Source organism: Amborella trichopoda, chromosome 2 (genome assembly GCF_054954075.1).
Source record: "Amborella trichopoda isolate Santa Cruz 75 chromosome 2, AtrichopodaSantaCruz75HAP2 v2.0, whole genome shotgun sequence".
Taxonomy (NCBI): Eukaryota; Viridiplantae; Streptophyta; class Magnoliopsida; order Amborellales; family Amborellaceae; genus Amborella; species Amborella trichopoda.
This window is the reverse complement of record NC_142337.1, coordinates 53,263,649-53,276,148: the sequence shown is the minus strand read 5'-3', so window position 1 is coordinate 53,276,148 and position 12,500 is coordinate 53,263,649. Positions and strand designations below refer to the sequence as shown.

The 12,500-nt window shown below is 36.1% G+C and overlaps 1 long non-coding RNA gene and 1 pseudogene across 1 annotated transcript in view; both read right to left on the bottom strand.

The window, feature by feature from the left end:
• Positions 1 to 6,118: 6,118 nt before the first annotated feature.
• LOC148783343 (uncharacterized) overlaps positions 6,119 to 12,500 on the bottom strand; it is a 28,008-nt gene continuing 21,626 nt past the window's right edge. The window contains exon 2 of the long non-coding RNA XR_016050662.1: positions 6,119 to 6,817. This is a non-coding gene — a long non-coding RNA (uncharacterized LOC148783343). The remainder of the gene's footprint in view (positions 6,818 to 12,500) is intronic.
• On the bottom strand, positions 9,163 to 10,655 carry LOC148783344 (uncharacterized; annotated as a pseudogene).

Below are 12,500 nucleotides of genomic sequence, written 5' to 3'. Positions count from 1 at the left end.
TAATTATTGAAGCAGATGTGGAGGATTAATACTGATCTCAAAATTTTCTATAAATGATGGGTTTCTCGTGCTTAGATTCAAATATGTAGATGAAATGGAGGTAGCTGTCAGGCTGGTGCTCATGGTCCAGAATAGAAGCTTAGACCTTAGCTGGGGCTTCCACTACAACCCAATCAGAGTTCACCGTGAGGGGGAGAATTCCCTCACTCACTGCGTTGGAGATGAAGGCAGCTAAGCCTCGTGTGGGAGAGGATGTGCATCATATTCCAGGCACGACGATCAATTTAGTGTCCGTAATGCAAATCACTGCTGTAGAATACTTTGGAGTATTTGGACTGGATGATGTCAAAGTGTTTGAGAAGTTGAAGATCAAAGGTGACCCGATCATGCATGGGTGCCAAATGGACGAGCATTACATATTGTCAGCAGGGACTGCATGTGTGGTAGATGAGTATATGGATGAGGCTGAGGAGAGGCAATTCTCACCCATGCCATCAGGTGATGGGACTTGCACGAGCAAATCAATTAGTCCATTGAAGACGGGCATAAGGAAGACCTGTGATGCAGCAAATGAGTCGCAGGTTGGGCTTACATAGGGGAGTAACAATTATCACAATTAAAACATCTAAAATAAGATGAGGTCATCAAGATGCAACCGCGAAGGTCTTCACGAATGCGAAAACCAAATCCAAGGTATGCAGATACAGCATATGCGCATGTCTCGGTTGATACGACAAAGGGTAGTATATGATGTTTGAGAGTTAGTACCGAGGGGGATTGTGATTGTCATCGCCAGAGGGGCTAGGCCGGCAGGAGGGGTGGAAATGATCAGGCGATGTCTCAATGACCAACTCATAAATAACAATTTTGTTGGGGGCTATGTTTGAGTTAGTTACTTAGTTCCCCATTTGGTTAATTCTTATAAACTTGGAAATGTTGCATAGGTTGAATAAAGGAAATTTGGTACCATTTGTAGGTTTAGGTATGGAGTCAAAGACTTAGATTTGCATAGGGACAGGAAACTGGGGTATTTGTATAAGAATAAAGAAGGTAATATTGGGTCTTTAGTAACTTTGAATGGGCAATTACGCAAGACTCTTTTGTAGTTCTATAAAGGATTGATGTACCTTGTGTTTATTTATGGGACAAGGAGAGTACTTTCATTCTTGTCTATCAGATTTTAAATCAAGCAATTGTAAGAGCGTTGATGACTAGATTTAAGATCAAAACAAAATTTCTCATACTTTGTGACATACTCCAAGCCATTTAATTTGACATTTAATTGTTAACGGTAACTGTGACGTGCTTGTACTAAAGGTAAATAGTTTGATTGTATACAATCCCGCGAACAAGAAGTCGACTCTGTCTGTTTTAGATTTGTATGCTTTGGTGTGTCTGTTCCCTTGGCTAGCCTTGCATCGTTGTTATTTCTTTGGAGGTATTATCTTTTGTTGTGTTTGGTGTGTGATCCTTTTGCGCGCAACTCAACGCAGTTCATGTTGCAGGGGAGTTAGTTAAAAAATGTACGGCCCTTTCCCATTTCTCCACTATTTTGTACGATGAGGGCAAAACGTTATGCAAAATTTATCCTCTTCACGCCTGCCATTTGAGCATGAAATATGGACCCAGGTCATGGATTGGATTTATACTGTATAGGAGCCCTAAATACATTTTCCTATGAGGGAAATGGAGGGTTTGAAATAGTTGTTCAGTTGGAGTTTAGACCCATGTTGGAAAAATCGGGCGATCTAACCGGTAACTGCCCGATTAGATTGGAACCGATCACTGGCCGGTTACGGTTTTCGGCAGTTTTGGTGATCAGTCGATATTTTAACAAAAACAATTAAAAAAAACGTATATAAAATCTCAAAAATAAGGAATTTGGTTTGTAATACATTTTTTAATATTCTTTACATTGTGGTAAAGATTAGAAATTGTGTTGGTCATTAATACTCACTTTTATATCTTCCCATCTTTTTCGAAAAAATTTAAAAATAACCCTAGGCACAAATCAATTTTTAAAATCCAATTTTTTCATTAGTTTTCAAATTCATTTGAATATGTTTTGTTTTAATCATTCTTTATATGCTTTTTATATTTTAGTAGATTTTTTTTGTATCTTTCTTATTCTTTCAACAATTTTTTGACCACTCGAGACTTGCCTGGTTAGATCGGTTGAATCGGCCGGTTTACTTGTTAGGCCGGTTAAACCGCTTTCGGCCCCATGTCTGATTAGCCGTTCCGATTTGATTTTGCGAACACTGGTTTAGACATGGAGTGAGTGACTTGCTGCACTACCTCTAAGTAAATAATATATTAAGAGGGGTATAAGTTTGTTGCTTAATACAAAGTGCCATAAAGGAAAAAGTTCACGTACGGTTGCAATTTTATTTGTTGAAATAATGTTGTATTAGTCTACACTGTCCATTTTATTTGAAATAAAAGTTTTATATGAACTAGCAGGTGCAAGTGCCTACTGACCCACAAACTTAATATGGGTATTTTGCAAAGTGCACCGGACCAAAATGTTATAATGACAATATAAAAAAAGATCCCTAAAAAAATACATGATCAAATTTAAAACTTTTTATCTTTTTCATATACTTTTTATCTTTTTCATATTCATGATTATCTTGGCCTATATCATGAATCCCTAAAAATTTGGATGAAAACTTCATCCTTAGATGTATTTTACAAGGGGAACGCATGTATAAATGTCAGTCGGCTGATTGATAGAAATCCTTTCTTATCAAATGCATATCGTCAAAACAAAATAAGGAAGAAGTTTATATAAGTACAAGGCTCTAAACAATCAAATTAAAGCGCACATAAAATTTTTTACTAGAAGATGTTGTTTTGGTGCCCAAAAATCCTCAAATTAATAATCTCGACTTGTAAGTATTTTTGGACCGTCAATTTTCTAAGACTTTTAAATCTTTATAGATCTATTCGATCAACACTAGTTTTTATGTTTTAAAATTATAATTAAAGGTTAAAATAAATTTTAAGGCCATCACAAAAATTTCCAATACTTAAATCAGATTTCTCAATACTATTTGATGGTACACTTTACTCTGATTGTTTAGAGCTTTGGCTCACCTCCTAACAATCGAAATGTCCAAATCTGAACCTGAAAGTTCCAAATTGTAGGGCCACTTATATACAGTTCATGCAGGCGTTCTGACCACTGGTTTGAGATTTTTTTTGCCAAAAGGTTTCTCAACAAAAATCAATCCCAAGAAATTTTTTTTTTTTTTTTAAAAAAAAAATCTGCAAATTGTGGGGGCCAGAGCACGTCTGCAAAAGACAAGGGGGTGAGATGATGTTGTACCAGAAAGATAGACATTATGAGGCGCGCAGGACCTACCGACTTTATTTGCAGGTCCCCCCATTTCGAAAAAAGAACATCAAGCTTGATATATATATATATATATATATATATATATATATATATATATATATATATATATATATATATATATATATATATATATATATATATATATATATATATATATATATATATATATATATATATATATATATGTGGGCCATCAACCATTATTTCTGAAATAGAAGAGTGGAGATGAACCTTAACTTTGTTGAATAACGGCCACTTGGACATTGGTTCATCTCCACCATCCAGCATAGAGAGTTGGCGGTGGATGCTCTATAACTTCCATTGTACTTCACATAATGAGATCTAAGTGTGTAGAAAATGAAAGTCCATTGTTGTCATTGTTGTTATTACTGTGATGTTTTATACTCATCTAGTGATTCTAAAGTGCATCTCAAAATTTTAAATTAAAAAAATACGCCTAAATAAGACTTTTACGCGAGCGAGTAGTGTAAAGTGCGCCTTGAGATCATGCAATAATGTTCATTTTATATTTTGGTGCAATATTTAAAGGACAAAGTTTATATAAAGTTGCAATTGTATGCTATAAATTTAAGGTGCACCTCAAAAATCCAATAGAAAAGACTGTTCCAAAGTTGGTAAACCTTCCAATTGATAATTTTGACATCGAGATGTATGCATATAAAAAGGAAAAAAAAAGAAAAAATTCGAGTGCTAACAATAATGCATATTGTAACAAGTTATCCGGACTGACTGTTTCTTAAATTTTCAATTACTTATAGATTTGCTCAATCTGCAACACTTTTAGAATTTTAAATTTCATATTTAAGTTTAAACATGGATTTTCAAGCAATTATAAGGTTTCCTAACCCAAAACTACATCTTCCGACAGAATTTAGATGTTGTACACTATAAATTGGATACCTTATATAAAGGGAAAATTATAAAACCCCCCCCCCCCAAATCAAGTACTCTATCAACTTAAACCCTAAGTTAACCTTTTTTACTAATTTTTTTTAAAACCCAACTTTTCTAACAAAAAACCCCTCAACACAAAAGTAGGTATTTTTCAGACGAATATACCCTTCTCGTATGTCAAATTTTTTTTTTCGCGTCCCATTAAACTTAAATCCGGACCGTAACAAACAAACGCCGGACAACTCCATCAAATGCCAGACTGCACCAAAAAATGTTGGACTGGGGCAGCTCTAGTGACATAAAACACCAAACTGCCCCAAAAAACTGCTGGATTGAAAAACGTCGGATTGTAATACAAACATGCCAGAATGACATACCCAAGCACCGGACTTCTCCTCCGAATGCTAGATTGGGATAGTTCTAGTGAAGAAAACACCGGACTGCCCTACGAAAACGCCGGACTGGACCGCATATAGTGCCGGTTTGGTTCATGATAACACCGGACTGGGGCATTTCCAGTGATATGAATCGCCGAACTGCCCAACAAATTCGCCAGAATGTAAAATGTCGGAATGATGCAAAGCATCGCCGGACTAATGTACCAAAATGCCGGACTGCACCTTATTACGTGAGAACGAGGCAGTTCTAGTGACTCTAACACCGGACTGCACAGTTCTTTCGCCGGACTGACGAAACGAAACGCCGGACATGTCCACTGAACGCAGGACTGGTTTTCCCAGTGAGATCAAACACTGAAGTGAACAAAGACAACGCCGGATCGAATGCTATAAATGCCAGACCGATTATCAAAAATTTCGAATGGGAAATTCCAGTGAGCATAATCACCGGAGCCACTAGCTTAAACGCCGAACTGATGCCCTTAAATGCCGGATTGACCTTATTTATTGCTGGACTGAGTGTTCCATTGATATATTCGCCGAACTGCCCCCTTGAATTTCCGGACTACCAGAACATATTGTCGGACTACCCCTTTGAAGTACCAGATTGGATTTTCCAATGAGTTCAATCACCGGATTGCCAAAGACAAATGCCGAACCGAAGGCCCAAAATGCCTGAGTGCCCTTAGAGGATCGTCGGACTAGTGTTTCAATTGACCAGACATCAGATTGCCCCAATAGTTGCTGGATTGAGCCAACCTTTCGCCGGATTGCCCCCATTAAGTGCCGGCATGCTTCTAGTGATCTCCAGACCATGCCTTTAAGGTGTCGGACTGCCCCTCATTATCGCCGGAGCGGCCCAATATATTAGTGGACTGCCCCTGTGATTTCAATGATTATCCAGCTGCAGGAATATACAGCTTCCTAGGTGAAGCAGTACCCTTTTACATTGTCATTTTATGCTGAGACATATCATCAGCATTGTAAATATTTGAAGAATTTGTTATGAAATGAAAACAAAGAAATCATACATTATACAAAGCATGCCCTGCAATGCTCCTTGGGTGAGTGACACAACCACATTTTGCTCGGAAGCAACTTCATTGTTATTGCTATAGCTCAACAAAATTTCACAAAGGTTTCAAATTCCTTCTCTTTCAAACATCACTTTCTTTTTGTTAACTTTCAAAGATTCTTCTACAGCAACTGAATTTTGGCTAAAGTTTCGAATACAATCCAAATAACCCATACCAGATACTTGTTATTAGCTCACTAAAGCCTACAAAGTTGGGCTTTAGCCAACATGGATATATTATGTATCCTTGTGATTTCAATGTTTGTCCTCAGATGCCACTTAAGATGCTAAGAAGAAGACACACACACACACACACACACACACACACACACACACACATACACACACACACACACACACACACATATATATATATAAGGGGACATTTCGTTAGTTGGCTACTTGATAGAGTAGCTTCAAAGTACAAAAACTATTACAATGATACATTTCATTAGCTGGCTACTTTAAAATACAAAAATACATATTAATTGAAAGTTACAACTGAATCGCTTTCTTCGCTTCAACCATTTTTTTGGCTAGCTTGTAATACCCTTTCATTTTAAATCTGCTTGGACATCTCCATCTCTTTGTGATCTTGTATGCCGCCTTGATTCCTCCTGTAAGGTTGGTAGAACTTGAATTTACAGTCTTCTGCTTTTGTTATTTCTGCTTTTTGTTCTCGTTTCATCTCCCTCATCAGTGTTGCTTTCCTCATCTCCCTCCTTAGTCTCGCTTTCCTCATCTTCCTCTTCAGACTCGTTTTCCTCATCTCTATCATCATCTCTCTCCTAGCTAACGCTTTCATCATCTCCATCATCTCTCTCTTCTCTATCGCTTTCATCATCTCCACCATCTCTCTCTTCGCGCTCGTTTCCACTATCTCCCTCCACCCTCTCCTTGGCATTTGTCTCCATAAGAGTATTTTACAATAGCAAATCATGTATCGCTTGTACATAATGTCTTGATTCACCTGCTAATACTTCACCCCTAAGTGCAGTTTGGGTGGTCCAACAGGAATCACTTGCATCATCCCAAATTGTTGCGATACATGATCAGGCATATAGAACTCTGCAATGTTGAAACATATCAGATATGATTGGCACAACACATTTTTTTTACTTAGTGTATCTCATGGATTGTACTCCTCATATAGTTGCCAAGTTACCTACACAAGCTTATTTGTATTTGTATTTATCTACAATTACATATATACACACTAGCAAGTAACAAACTATGTCAATTGATATGTCATCAAATGTTATTAATGGGTCTTTCTTACGTGGTTGTTTCTTCCATTTGGAAGCTATAAGCATTTCTATAATGATAGTTGTAGGCTTGTTGGCTAGAGCTGGAAAATGCTAATAGATCCAACACTACAAAAGAAATAGCTACAATGTAAAAATATAGCAATAAACAATAGCAAGAAATAACTAGAATGTAAAAATATAGCAATAAACAACACTACAAGTCACCTGTAGTAGTGTTGCTGACCTAAAATGTGTATCCCCATCCACAACCCTAGATAAGGAACGATACAAGAATGCAAGCGCTGCTACACCCCATGCACACATTCCTGCCTCATCGAGATCTCGGAACAGTTGCAGGTAATTTGTCAGTGTCGATCCTTGAGATGCATTAGCAAATACAGTTGTGCCGATTAAATACCAGAGATAAGCTCTAGTATGTTGAAGCAATTTTAATTTGGTAGGTTTTTTCGGTAGTTGCTCTAATTTCGCCCTCAACCAAGTATGTTTAAGTCAGTTCAACTTATCACCACTTGGGCAATCTCCCAAAAACTCCATGATGAAAGCCCTGTAGTCTTTAAGTCTTATGTCTGTTACATGCTTGCATATCATAGGTATCTGTAATATGTGCCACACATCGTACAAGGTTGAAGTCATCTCACCAACAGTTAACCGTGAGGTATTAGTCACCTTGCACCACTTTCTAATAAAGGTCTTCAGTAGACTGCAATCGATATGTGTGACCCCTATGTCTTTCAAGGAGATCAAATTGGTTTTTTCAACCAAAGTTACCTGTCGTGGATCCAGCTCCCATTTTCCCAGGGTCTTAGTTGATTCATTAATACAAAAGTTGTTTTTTTTTTGAAATGGATTCAATAAATTATGTAAATATTTATTAACAATATAATAATTGTCTAATTAGTGTAAATCATGAACTAAAGTAAATTGAGCATCATACATATTTTGTTTGATTGGAGGAAGTGGATGGGCCCCTTGTTCCACTTGACGGTTCTGGGTCTTGTATCTTTATTATCTATTTATATTATTAGAGTTTACATGTGCACAACATATGAATTGGCAAAGAGAAAGTATGCTTCTTTAACAAAAAATAAACACAATTACAAGTAAAATGGAAATGTACGTAAAGTATGCTTCTTTAACCAAAATAAATACAACTACAAGTAAAATAACAACAACCACATCAAAAAGAAAAGGAAATGTAAATAAAGTATGTTTCTTTAACCAAAATGAACACAACTATAAGTACAATAACAACAATCAAATAAAAAAGAAAAGAAAATGTAAATAAAGTATGCTTCTTTAACCAAAATGAACACAATTATAAGTACAATTATAGCAATCAAATCAAAAAGAAAAGAAAATGTAAATAAAGTTTATGCCTTCAAGTAGGTTATTTACAAGTTGCCCTGTTATGACCAGTTCCTTTGCACCAACTTCAGGGAATAGGTCGCACTGGTAGTTCCTGTGACTCATTGCGCTTCTTTTTAGGTCGGTCAGGGGGACGCCTTGAGTGAGGTGGAAGTACTCTTACTCCCTATGGATGAAGCTGTCCACGTAAATTATGCCTAGACAAGTCGATCAAGGTAACTGGCAAGATAGCTACGGAATATGTTTCACGAAATTTCGCAACTGTGAAATATTCTTGACAATTGTCAATAGGATCCCTATTCATTACTTGAAGGGCTTTACAAGCATGCTTGCAAGGCAAACCTGTTATTTGCCAACTCCGACATTCACATTCTCGTGTAATAATATTTACCTTGTAATTTATGCGATCACCCTTAACTTCATAAACTGCTCCATTTGTTGCCACAGTGACTCTCATGAAAAGGAATTGTTTTATGATATTTTTTAGTTCGTTTTGTGCTTTTGGGGTAAGTGTTGTAGTCCAAGCTTCAACTTTCAAGCTGTGAGCGGCCATTAATTCCTTGATTTGTCTTCTAATCTAGTCAATGCATTGGAGAATTGGCATAATACGTGCTTTTAGAATCTACTTGTTATATGACTCAGCCACATTAATTGTTACTTTGTCATATCGATTACCCGTGAATTGTGATGTGGCCCAACGGTTTTGTGAGGCTTCCATGAACCACTGGAATGCGTTATCAGAAAGTAATCTAATTTCCATCATCTTATCAAAATACTCTTGCTGCCTATATGCTCTACATGCACTGATAAAGGTACATACAATTGCCTTCTTAACATCATTAGATATGTGTTTTGTTTCTTTCTTAAAATTTTCCGCTAAATGATGCTCACAGAAGACATGATGGGCATCTCAAAGACTTGACACACAATATTAACTAGACCTGGGTGTCTACCTGATAAAAAAGTAATTTCACGATCCGTCCCAAGAGCAACCTTTAACGATTCTATAAACCATAACCAGTTATCTATAGTTTCAGCATCCACAATTGCGAATGCAACAGGAAATATTTGCCCTTCCCCATCGAGTGAGTTGGCAGCAAGTAGAGTACTAAGGTACCGTGCCTTCAAGAATGTCCCATCGAGAAATATAAGTGGACGACATCCATTTTTGAAGCTATGTACTGACCCATAAAAACTTAAGAACAATCGACGAAATCTATCGCTTGGCCATACTTGTCCTGTCGCATAACTACCAGGATTTGTCTCCATCACACGGTTTACATATGCTGGTAATTGGTTGTATACCTCCTCTTGCAAGTCATGTATGAATGTCTTTTATGACCATTTTTTTTCCTCGTTAAACTTTCCAATATGGTAATTCTAAACCATAATCTCGAGACAAATCACTCATGATTTCTCTAGCCTTGTAATGTGCAGTGTCACTTAATTTATCATTGATTAATGACGTAATAAATTTTTGTGAAGCTCTTCTCTATACATCACTGTTTGTCCCAATATTGCGTGAGTGATCTCTTATTCATGTTTTGATTATGAAAACATTCGTCTTGCCAAGCTTCCCAATATATATTTCCTATTTGCATCATTCACCTTTGCATTTTGCCCTTATGCGATACCCCTCATTTTTAATAAAACGATATGTGAAATGGTTTGCTAAAGCAATCTTACTAAGGGCTTCTCAAAAATCTTCTAAAGATTTAAACTGTTGCCCTATACCAGAAAGTGCATTCTCCCATGTACTAAGCAACCTTGGTGCAATGCTTTGTTTGGAGACTGAGACTAAAACATTAGAGGATTGTGGGGGTCCGACCTCTTCGATTGCATGGTATTATGTGAAGTACTTGCATCCCTACGTTCACTTCCATTAAATGCATAGACAAGCACTTAATTCTCACCTTCATGAATGTTCAACATCCTAATAATATCGTCATCATTGTATAGGTTCACAATAAATCTTTTATTTCTCGGGACAAAGTATCTTAAAGATATTAAGTGGATATCAAGTGAGAACCGCTTTGCTACGTATTTTCGCATGTCATCTAACCTAGTATTACTGTCAATCATAAATGTACATACATTACCACCAATATAATCCAAAATCCCATATACACTTGTTTGGAGTTCTCCACCATAAATACAATAACCAAATCTATTATCACCCATTTTATTTTGCCCTGGACAATATTTGTAAAAATTTACATTCTATATATTGCATTACAACATCTTAAAAATAGCCTTAAACTTGCGGAAGTTTAGCAAACTATTAGATTTTTTTTCAAAGTGCTACAATTAAATTTTGATACGAGGTATGCATATTGTTGGGGGTATATAACCTACAAATAACAAGAGCTACACATAATTTATTTTTTAATGAACTAAAGTTAACAAGAATAATATGATTGATTATTCATACCATAATTGACAACAAAACCAACACAATTCCATCCAGTAGAGAATAAAGAATCTCTTTGATTTTATCTTTTTTTCATTGTTTTTTTGTAAAAATGATAATTCTGTAATCCCAACCTTCTTTCTGTAACGGGCTAGTCAATTTTTTGTACAACTAACTTACAATGAGTCCCATCTTTGCTAAGATGGCACATTCAAGCCTTAAAGATACTACATTCAATTTTTTATACAAAAGTAAACAGTTTCAAACAAAAATTTACATCAATAACATTCAAGCCCTAAATATACCACATTCAATTTTTAATACAAAAAAAAAAAAAAAAAGACATTTTCAAACAAAAATTTACATCTATCAATAACATTCAAGCCCTAGCCCTAACTTAAATTTTTAATATAAAAGAAAACATTTTCAAACAAATATTTACAACTACAAATAACATTCAAGCCCTAAATATACCACATTAAATTTTTTATATAAAAGAAACAGTTTCAAACAAAAAATTACAACTACCCTAAACATTCAAGTCCTACATATACAACATTCAATTTTTTATACAAAAAAACAGTTTCAAACTAAAATTTACAACTATAAAAAACGTTCCAGCCCTAAATATACCACATGCAATTTTTTATACAAAAGAAAACAGATTCAAACAAAAATTTACAACTATAAAAAACATTCAAGCCCTAAATATCTCACATTCAATTTTTTATACAAAAGAAAACAATTTCAAGCCCTAAAATCGAGCTCCACATTCAATTTTTTATTACTCAGATTTCATGCCTATGGGCTGATTCGCTCTATTAGAGATGTTTCTGTCATATTTAGCCTTTTAAATATGGGTGAGGTTTATATAAGGGAAAATTATAAACACCCCTCCCCCCCCCCCTCCCCCCCTCAAAAAAACGTTTTCTATCATTTTATCCCCTTTCAAATATTTTATTACTAACTTTTTTTTAAAATTTATATTTTCTAACAAATAAGCCCCCACCGACCCAAAGTTCTAAATCATGTCTATTTTGCCCCTTCCTCTCGTCTCTCTTCCGTTTACCGAAACTTCACATTTTCCCTTTTACTCTCACCTTCTCTCTTTACAATTCTCTCTTCACCACATTTTCTACTCTCGCTCTCTCTCTCTCTTCACCGACGACCAAGCACCGTCTTCACCGAAGAGCTTTCTTCACCGCCTTCCTCCAAAAAGGCACCATCTTCCACCGGCCCTTTATCTTCACTGTGTTGCTCATTTTTTCCTTGTGGTGCTCTCTTTGTCTTTAAGATTTACCCTCAAATCAGGCGAATTTGTGGAGCTCGATTTTAGCCCTGAATCAGCCCATAGGCATGAAATCTGAGTAATAAAAAATTGAATGTGGAGCTCGATTTTAGGGCTTGAAATTGTTTTCTTTTGTATAAAAAATTGAATGTGAGTGAGATAGTGAAGGCGCATCCGCATATCTCTGGCATCAATTTCGACCTCCCTCATGTTGTGTCGACTGCAACAGAGTACCCTGGCGTGGTTCATGTTGGGGGTGATATGTTTGCTTCCATACCCCATGCAGATGCTGTTTTCATGAAGGTATGAGTACTCGCTTCTCTCTCAATATGTATATGTGTTTGTTAAATAAACGGCAAGGAAGGGCTGAATCATTCCAGGTCCAGAGTACTCTGTGATGAAAATTTGAAGTTCTTCAAA